Below are 10952 nucleotides of genomic sequence, written 5' to 3' on the forward strand. Positions count from 1 at the left end.
TCATTCGGGATTGGTGTCTCCAAATATTACTGTGTCACTATTTCTATCAATTCTCTCAAGGTGGTCTCTCTGTATTTGGAAGTGATGTGAGTTAAACATGTATTTACTATTAAGTTTTTAGAGAGTAATGTCTTCTATCTCTATATAATATTCTAGTTTTCTCTTTTTAAAGTATTTTTACTTAGAAAGCCTTTTATCTCACATAACTTTTTGATTGTTTTACATAATTTTTACAATCTCTGATTTCTTTTTCCATCTTTGTTTGTAATATCCTTTTCATCATTTCACTTTTACTACAATTGGCCATAAATTTGAATAAAATCTCATGTACAGATGAAACAGGAATTTATAGATTTAATCCTATGAGTCATGTTTTGTGTTCTGATTGATGTTTAGTAATCATCCATTTATACTTAGATAAATTACTGCAAATAATGAACTTATTACTGTTGCTTTGTAAATCATTTTTTCCAGTTGTTATAATTGTTTCCTGACATTTTTGTGTTAATTTTTTTTTTTTTTTTTTCAGTGCTGGGGATTGAACCCAGGGCCTTGTGCTTGCAAGGCAAGCACTCTGCCAACTGAGCCTAATCCCAAGCCCCTTGTGTTAATTTTTTTTTTAATAATAAAAGGATAATAAACATTTTATTTTTTAAAAATTCCAGGTGATGTCCCAATGACAGTACACTGTTCCATTTCTTGTACCTGGCCCAGGCCAACCTACATTCAGTTACATTCAGTACAACACATGAAGCATGTGAAATGCCTCAAACATCAAAAACACTAACTTATCTCTGGCGTGCCACACTTTTTAAGGCAGAAGTACTTTCTATAATCACTACAGATTGTTTGCCAGTTAATCTTCTGTTAACCAGAGCTACACATTCCATAGGTATTCCAGTTAAGTGAAGTTTATATCCCTAAGAACACGGTATCAAAGAAAAATTTCCTTCAGTAATTTCAAGAAGCCTAAATAACGAACACATCTCACTACCTTCTTGAAAATATGAAATATTAATTTTGATGAAAAATTTTTATCCTAATTATTTTTAAAAAATTCTTTTTAAGTTGATACTTAAAAGAATTTTTATTTTTAATCATCTGCCACAATTATCTGATATACTTTAAGCTTCATGACACTTAAGTTTTTAAATAAGATAATCACTTTCAAGAGAAAAATGTTATTTCATTTGTATTTTAAAATTCTGCTTTACATAAAAGTATATGTCATTCTGCCAAATATACTTTGTGTCCACTCCTAATATAGATGTGCCTGTCATGTTAATGAAGTCACAAATATTAAACATTTTACTTCTTGGATAGAATTACATATGTGACAGAAAGCATACTTTTTCAGCAGGAGTAATCCTGTTGGATAGTTTTATAACTCCAAAGTAGTTGTTAGAAATATTCATGTTTTATTCCATTTCTTACTATATATGATTATCACAATGTTGAACTAATATCTGTTTACCCGATCATCACCACCATCATCATCTCAATCTTGGAAATTATCAGCAGCATTCCCCCATACAAATAGACAGGTACAGTGGTACAGTTTAGTGATAAAGGATTCAGTCTTAGACTATTCCTTTAGATCCTTTGTTTATATCACATTATTGTGAATTTATACAAACTCCCACTTATTGTTGTAAAACTGTATTATGTAATGCATTACTATACTATTACAAAATATACTTTTCTGTAAATACATTGAAAAATTTCCTGGGCATTTATTAGATTTTTTTTTTTTTTTTTTTTTTTAAAGCTTGTTCCAAATGCTAACAACACACATTTCAAAACTCCAAATATAAGGTCAGTTTTCTTAATTTTCTGAAACTAGTTACTTGAATTAAAAGGAATTCCATAGGAATACTGACCCACCTCATCTCATTTAACCTTCAAAATAGTTAAAACAGAAAAAACCAAACCTGTTTTTTATAACAAGAATCTTTCAATTCAAAACTATTGAAAGACCATAAGTTAGCAGATCTATAAAATTATACAAGATGAAGCTGATTAGTTGAGCTTTTTTTTTTTTTTTTTACACAATTAAACCCAGTTATCTTTTCTCCAAAGGTGATAAGAAAATTGAAAATCTGCCTTTTAAGTCATGCAGAGATTTAGATCAACATTTTTTCTATTTTCCCTAGGAAACTAAAATGTTTCTTATCTTACAATTATAAATAATCATGACACTCAAACTAATTTTTTGGTGGTCAGTTGTTTCTACTTTTGAGACTAGATTGCATGGTACTATTTAGTCAAGATGTATTATACTGCTACATTATGTATAAAATATTATTTCTGGTATCTGTCCATCTTCTATTGAAGTGTCATTATTATTGCCAGGGGAACTGAAAAAGAAAAAAACAGTCTTGCTTGCAGCAGGTGTCTCATGCACTACTTTCTTCAATCCTTTTGTGCCATAGTGGGAATCTGGACCTTTGAGTGTTGCACATGCTATGTAGCATATGTTGGGCAGGATCTCCATAGGTTCTTTGAACATGACCCTGAATGTGTTAGCAGTCTCATCACAACTAAATCCAGTATCATTCTGTCTGAGGGTTTGTTTCTTTTCATATTCGATGATCTGTATATTCACTTGGTAATCCGTGGGACCATGAATAGATCCATATAAGCCAAATCCAACTATAGAGATTCTTCTATTGACTGTGAACCTGATTCGATCACTTGTTCCTCTATAACCCCAATGGCTCTCTACTTGCTGAAATCTATTGATGCAGCATTCCTTTCCTCTAAGGCAGCACCGTGTTCGGTCAATGTATTCCACTCGGGGCTTAGGATTAACAGTAAAATGAAGAAAGAGGTTTACCACTTCATGATCTGACAACATTCCAGATTGAGCAGGACCTGCCACAAACTCCTCAATTATCATCAGTGGGAACCGGATTAAGGAAAGTGCTTTTCCTAGAACTTTCTGTTTGTTTGTAAAAGTAACAGGCAATTGTTGTCTCTGATATTCGGCTTCTGCCCATCGTACAACAGCTCCAAAAAGTCGACTTTCTCGAATACTAAGTGTGTCTCTTTCCAGAACAGCACAGAGTGTGTCTATATCAATATCAGTAAGCCCTTCTGCACTGATTGCATCCACTGTGCTTTTGTCTATAGTGTCCAGACAAAGACTAGCAAGCTGAGGTTCATCAAATAATCGAGCCTGAGTAAGTAACATAAAGGCATTATCTGCTCCAAGGTGCTTGGCGAGAAATTCCACACAATGTGCTTCCGGGCTGGGACTGCATATTTCTTAGCAGTATAAAGAGTGGTCATAACTGTTTCTGAGCCGATTTGAACTTCATCTGAATATAGAAACCTACCCAACGCCAGGAAGGCGGCAGGTTCCACGTCCGGCAGCTCGATCTCGCCGACGTGGTAGCCATGGCGCCGTTGAACATGGCGTCGAAGACTGCACTGCGGGCCGCCAGCACGAATCGGTGTGCAGGAATGCGCTGCGGCCCCGGCGGCAGCTGCGCCATGGCCCTTGCCGAGTACGAAGCGCACATCGCTCAGCTCCGAGTTGAAGAGGAAGGCGAAGCGCTCCTTTAGCGACGCCTTGGTCACCTGCCAGTTGTACAGCGGCTCCCGCTGCAGAGGAAGCAGGGGCCCCAGGGGCGGCGGCGGCGGCAGCGGCAGCGAGGCGCCCAGGACCTGGTCTCCTGCTGCGGTCGGCCCCATCGCGGCCATCCTGCTCTGCGCAGCTCCCTTGTGTTAATTTTTTGTACATAGATTTTTATTGTGACATGCTTTGAAGTCTCACCATATTCCCTTTAAATATTTTATGGTTATTATGCAATTAATTTGGGTTTATATAAAACAGTTTAAGTTTAAACTGCATTTAGTTTTGATACTAAATTTACTTCAATTCCATATAAAAATCAACACCTTTGGTTGTTCTCTTAATGCTGTTATTGATTTTACAGCTATTTTCATATTGTACACTAATTAAAAGGTTTATGACAGCCTTCCTTTTGTCTTTGAAATTCTATAGCAAAATTGTGTTATGTATCATCATTACAGTGTAATAGAATTCATTTTTGTGTGCATTTGTTCTTTTGCCAGAAAGTTTTGATATTTCAAATAATTTGTTTTTTGAAGACTTATTTTACTTTTAATTGAAAGAATTCTCTATAGAATTTCTTGTAGGACAGGTCTGGAAGTCAGAAACCTTTTCGGCACTTGTGTATCTTGCTGTTTTCTTTATTGAAAAATAGTAAAATAGTGGTATTGGATACAGTATTTATGGATGTTAGTTTTTTCTTTTTTTTTCATTCATTGGATTGCATATTGCAATTCTTTTTTGGAAGTCTTCCAATAAAAATCAACTAATAATTATATAGGTGTCCTTGCAAGTGATACAAACTTTGATTATATGTGCTTTATTTGGAATGGTTTTGTGTTTATCCTTGTTGGAATTGATTGTGCTTCTTAACATTGATAGCTTTCCTTCCTCACATTTTCAGTTTTCTGACCTTATTTCTTAAGGAATATTTCCTGTACATAATGTCTGCTGATTTCTATTAGTAACTTTTTTCTCTCAATTTCATTTACCTTAGTTCTTTTTTAAATTTTTATTACTAATTTTTATTAATTTTTAAAGTTTTTACAGACTTCATTTTGATTCATTGTACACAAATGGGGTACATCTTTTTCTTTCTATTTGTGGACAATTTAGATTTATACCATTCGTGCAATCATATCTGTACATAGGGTAGTGATGTCTGTCTCATTCCACCATTTTTCATACCCCCTTCTCTCATTTCCTTCTATACAATCTAATGTTCCTCACCCCCCACCTACCTCTCCCATTATATATCATCATCACTTGTCAGGAGAAACATTCAGCCTTTGGTTTTTTGGAATTGGCTTATTTCACAAAGCATGATATTCTCCAGTTCCATTAATTTATCTGCAAATGCTAAATGTTATTCTTCTTTACGGCTGAATAATATTCCATTGTCTATATATACCACAGTTTCTTTATCCATTCATCTGTTGAAGGGCATCTAGATTGGTTCCATAATCTAGCTATTGGAATTAAGCTGCTATAAATATTAAGGTGTTACTGTGTTACTGTAGTATGCTAATTTTAAATCCTTTGGGTATAACCAAGGAGTGAGATAACTGGGTCAAAACGTAGGTCCATTCCAATTTGAAACTCCACCAGCAATGTAAAAGTGTGCTTTTTTCCTCTAATCCAGGCCAATATGTACTGTTATTTGTCTTTTGGGTAGTAACTGGAGTAAGATGAAATTGTAGAGTTGTTTTAATTCTTGATCAGCACATTGAATATCAAAGAAATGGTTATTTAGTCTTGTGTAGTTAATTCATACCTTTCATATTCTTATGCTCTTTTCCTAGTAGTTCTCTATTGTTGCTTTGATTAATCCAAGTTTCCCTTTTATCTTTGAGTGCTATTACTTCCACTGAGATTTTTCTACTTAAAAACAAGCTTAGAATAGATGATTATAGTTATTTAAAAAATATTTAGAAGTTACTAAATAAATAAACAATAGGTCAGATTAAAAGACACATGTCTATATTCCCAGAGAAGTGGGAGTCTGAGGCAGTATGACTGGAAGTTTCTTGGTGATATCCTGTCTTAAAAGAAAACAATCTAGGAAAGGCCTGGGGGGACTGTGGTTGAAGTTCAGTGCTAAAGCAGTTTCCTACCATGTGTGATCCTAGTGATTTCAATCCTCAGCACCTCATAAAATCTAAAAAGAATAATTTTAAAACAAGTGGAAGGTACTGGGGAAGTAACTCAGTGGAAAACTTCCCCTATATTCAATCCCAAATACCCTCCCCCCATTAAAGAAAAGAAGAGGGAAAAATAGGATAAAAAGTCAATTGTTACATCACTTTACTTATGTGAAATCTGAACAAGTTGAATTTAGGAGCTATAATTTGGGAGATATTAGAGATAATGTCAGTCAAAAGTTTTTATTTGATTTTATTTTTATGTGCTGCTGAGGATTGAACCCAGAGCCTCATGCTTGCAAGGCAAGCACTCTACCAACTGAGCTATGTCCCCAACTTAGCAAGTATTCATTTAAATGGGCAAAAGTCAAGTGTTCTGTACAACATGGTGGGTGTTGCCTATAATATTATTTTTTTTTTATTTTGTATTGGGAATTGATCCCCGTGGACTTTACCATTGGTCAATGTCATCAGCTCTTTTTCTTTTCCTTTTTTTTAGGTAGTGTCTTGCTAAATTGCTGATATTGGTCTGGAATAGACCCTCCTTCTGTCTCAGCCTCCTGAGTCACAGGTATTACAATTGTGTGCAAGCCACCATACTTGGATAGTATTGTATTTCTTTTTTTTTTTTTTTTTTTTTTAGAATTTATAATTTTTTTTTTGCTGGGGATTGAACCCAGGGCATTCTGCATGCGAGGCAGGCACTCTACCAACTGATCTATCTCCCCAGCCCAAGAATTTATAAATATTTTGTTGGTGGTTTTACTTAATACTGAATGAGAGAATACAAAGAAATCAGCACTTAAAAGGTAACATTAGTTTTTATAAAAGTGTGATATATTTACATATATTGACCAGTTTTGTATGTTTAGAGTTATAAACAAATGTAAAGCTTTCATTCTGAATACACTTTGAATATGAGGTTTTTTTCTTTTCTTATGATCTATTTATACCAAGTATGATTAATTTTGTTGGTATCTAACATAAAAGGAAGACTTTGCAAAATGACCCTGAAACAAAACAGTAAATTGGGAATTTTAAAACAGCTTTTTAGGGGAGGATAAAGCCACACAAAAGAAAAAAGTTTCAATACCAGATATATATAAATACAAAGGAGGAAATATCAAGGAGCAAAAAGAATCACAAGTACGAATTCTACTCTAACTGTGATTTCTAATTCTAGAAGCAATTCAACTAGCAGTAACTTAGATCCTGTTGTTCTAGAAAATAAAACCATCAATTCTTTCACTTCAGTTTTCAGATTTCACTCAATGAACGATTATTAAGTGCCGGGGACCAGCCCTAGCAGCAGAGTCCAAGGGTCCCTAATGGCCTGAAATGTAAAAGCCCCCAATAGATTAGGCGGCGCAGCGTCGGCGATGGACAGCAAACCACACGGACTCGGGTCAGTGTTGGAATGCTGACAACTTTATTGAACTCCTTTACAGCTTATATACCCTTGCTCCCACCACCCAAAATATCTTGTGATCAAACATAAAGAAAGCACTTCTTTAGAAGTTTCAATAGATAACAGAAGTTAGGTTGTAAAGTCTGCTAACTGGCGCCATCTGGCATATCTATCTCACTTAACATTTCTCCACAATGGGCTCTTCTTGACCCGAAACCTACAGAACGCACATTTTTCTTTAAAATTTAACCTTTACCCAGTCTCCTGTTACTGTGATAAACCATGACCTCCAGTAACCTTCTACTATGACCCTAATCACATGCCTAAGCTATAGTAAATCACACAATACTATTAAGAGCTAGGCCATTAACTTTAAAACAAAATCTCTATCTTTAAAAGAACTAAGGCTTTTCTATTAGAACTAAATATAGTGTACTTCTATTGAAAGGTTATTACTTTATAGAGGGAACTAAATGTAACAGGTATTTAAATCATAGAGACTAAAGAAAATCACTTACGGGTAACTAGATAATTGGAAGTCTTGTAAAAGCTAACAAAAATATCACAAGACATGTTGCTTCAGAATGTTCACCGTTCCCCATAGGAAAATTAGTGTTTAGTGTGATCAATAGAACTTATTTTGTTGGAAATGATTTGACTCCTGTGAATTGTTTGTGTTCCTACCATCCCTCAACTGAGAAGCTTTATTGAGCATAATCACTCACTGTAGCAAGGTGAGTTTCCATTAGAAAAACAAGAAAGGGAAAAAGTCAATATTTTGAAGAAGGGGCTCCGGCTTTACTCAACTTACGATGAGTCCTTGCCAGCGTCTTCCAGGGAAAGCCTTAGCAGAGCCCAACTTACGACGAGTCCTTGCCAACATCTTCCAGAGGAAGTTTCCAACCTCTGGCATGGACTGTTATCTGCTAGGCACATTCCCTTGGCATGAGTTCTATACGCCAGGCGCCCCCGCAATTAAGCATTCAGATTCTTTAGTAATAACAAAAGAAATTATTTATACATATAAAAACATTAACAAAAGACGCCTTCACACACACTGCTGAAAGCCACAATATGTTTTGGAGGTCAGATTTTAATGTATATAATGTTATGAGTCATAAAAAGCTTACGACAGTACAGTATGCCTTAGGGCTGTTGACTGAGTACTCCACCTGTTCCTACCATCCAAGAGCCACCAATGTGGATGGGACTGCAATGACAAGTCTGACAGGGCTATAAATAGGACTGCCCATTAAATAATTATGATACAACTGTGATGCACAGCTAGCTTATAAACTGACGTTTCCACTGTAATAGCACTACAGAATTCTAGTGACATTAAATATTAGAATTATTTCCCCTGCTAAGAATTTAGCAGAAAAAGAGTTTTCTGACTGCAATTTTGAGGAACAGGACACCTCCAAAATATACACAAGGGCAAAGTAGAAAGTGAGCAAAATGAACTCCTAAAGCTGATTTTTCACAGACATTAACAAGCAAAGCAGTTTGCAATAAATCAAAATCACCCTAAAGCAAAGATTAAATCAATCCGGTCTGAAGATAGAAAGTTTTTTTTTTTTTTTTTTTTTTTTTCTGTGATTAGACTTCAGAATATTAAAATAAACCAAACAGATTCTGGCAATATTAATGTGCCATACAGGATTTTCAAAATGTACTCTGAGTTCAAAGGATTTCTCCTATCCCCAGAGAAAATAAATAAAAAGAGAAAAAGAGCTCTTGCAAAAATAAATAAAACTAAACTCACCACCCAAAACATTCATAAAGGGAAGTTTTTTTTTTTTTTTTTCTTTTTGGATACTTCAGTCAGTCCTAGATCAGGGTAAGGTTTCTATCCTAAGGACTTCTCTTCCTTTAGCTTCTATTCTCTAGTCATTTTGATGTTTTTATTAAACAAGGCTATGTGCAGATTTTCTTGTCAGGTTGAGTCAGAGGTAGCATTAGGATGCACTATAGTTGACTATAGTATGAAGTTCAAATGAACACATTGTTCTTCTATAAGGATTACAATAAGTAAAAGTGACTAAAGAAAAATGTTTAGCCTTCAGTGCCTTGCACCAAGAAAAATTTTGAGAAACCAGGAATCAATGTTGGGAGCCAAGAAATAGGCACTGGCCTCACCTCTTTGAGCTCCTTTAATGCACCAGTTCAGGCTGGTTTTCCATGAAGGGCAGCACTCCACTCACGTAGCAGGCAATGCCAAGAGACAGCAAAGCAATGGCAAAGAGCAGGAACAGGACCCTCCAGAAGCCCAGATCCTGTACAAATTTCTGTCAAGTGGTTCAAAAGCTGTACAGGACCCCTTCACCTGGCTGCAGGGTGGGATTGAGGACAGAATGGCTTTCCGTGGTACTTTCACTCTCAGCCATCTGCATGGTCTCCAGTTTCAAGTGGGTTCCTCTGTGAAATTCTTTTACCTCCTGTTCTTCCAGAGATTGCAGCACTCGGATGACATCTTTATTCACTCCCCTGCACTTTGCCAGGACTAAAGGCATCACACCTTGATGATTGCATATATCAATTTTGAGTCCATTCGATGCTAAGAATTGGACGGAATCCACATGGCCACAGAGGTGAAGAGCTGTGTTTCCTTGATAAACTGTGGCCAGAAGATCAGCAGCAAATTTATGCAACAGCTGGCTGATGGCTACAATCCCTTGGACTGCTGCAAGGTGAAGGCCTGTCTGCTGTCACCAATATTTGAGTCAAAGCCACTTTCCTGAAGACTCTTAGAGAAGTTATAGTCTCCATCAAGAGAGGCTTGTAGCAATGGCACATTAGTTTCAGAAGAATCATTTACAAATACCTAGGAGCTTGTTCTATTGTGGAATATGAGTCACCTGTAAGATTAGACCTTTCTTCCAGTAGTCACTCAGCAGTTTCTCTGAATTCTTAAGCAGGTTCAACAAAAATATGCAGTAATATGCCAGCAAGGATCTTCGAGACAAGCCACAGTGATAGTAGGAGCACCTCCCCACAGGTTGCAGAGGGAGGAGGAAATACATATTGTATTTTTAATGAGTGCTACTGGAATATATGTAAAGTTTACCAAAAATAAATCTAATTACATAAAATAATATATGTATTTAGTTGCTATATTTTGTCATTTGTGTGCCATAAATCATGATGTAAAAAGTTAAAAAGTTATTAGTGTAATCAGTTAATAAATAACAAAAAGTATGAACATTAAAAAGTCAGTCCTTTTTGGTGATTTGTATGGTTTGACTTCATTCTGGTCATACTGACATCAACTGTGATAGGCTTTTAATGCGCCTCAAACCAGTTTTCATGCTGTATCTTCTTACATTTGTGTGTACATTTCTCCCACTGTAAATGCCCGTATTTCTTAGGAAGCAATATGTTTTTAAACCTATGATGAATATCTTTGGCACTATCATTGAAAATCTACCTGTTATCTCCAGGTCCCTGTGGAGACAAAAACTAGTTTGCATAAAGTTGTCAAGGAAAGTCATAGCTGTTTTTGTTTCACACTTACTTTTTGCTCCTGACAGAATAAAGGGGTTGATAGTTTTTTCTTATTGCACAGTGTCCTACTGTGGTTTAGAAATGTCTACGTTGATCAAAGTAACACATTTTTCCTTTCTCTACTATGTGCTCATCTGAGGTTCTATTAAATCTAAGATGATTTTAGAAGTTCCCACAAGTCAACTTTTTCAGCACATTTTATGACATTTATTTTTTGTTTTTTGTTTGTTCGTAGTAATTTATGACATTCAAATCCATTTTGATAAAATTATACAAGTATGGAATATATCTTATTCTAATTAGGACCAATTCTTGTGGGTGG

At 35.6% G+C, this 10952-nt stretch overlaps 2 pseudogenes across 2 annotated transcripts; both read right to left on the reverse strand.

Moving 5' to 3' along the window:
* Positions 1–626: 626 nt before the first annotated feature.
* Positions 627–3705, reverse strand: LOC306671144 (BTB/POZ domain-containing protein 1-like; annotated as a pseudogene). Its single transcript has one exon. The product of its transcript is annotated as a BTB/POZ domain-containing protein 1-like (transcript).
* A 5525-nt stretch (positions 3706–9230) lies between these two features.
* Positions 9231–10434, reverse strand: LOC306637704 (ankyrin repeat domain-containing protein 46-like; annotated as a pseudogene). Its single transcript has 2 exons — positions 10387–10434; positions 9231–9950 (listed from the first exon to the last, which is right to left on the reverse strand). The product of its transcript is annotated as an ankyrin repeat domain-containing protein 46-like (transcript).
* Between the last annotated feature and the right edge of the window lie 518 nt (positions 10435–10952).

The sequence above is a fragment of the Sciurus vulgaris genome (assembly GCF_902686455.1).
Source record: "Sciurus vulgaris genome assembly, chromosome: 10".
Lineage (NCBI taxonomy): Eukaryota > Metazoa > Chordata > Mammalia > Rodentia > Sciuridae > Sciurus > Sciurus vulgaris.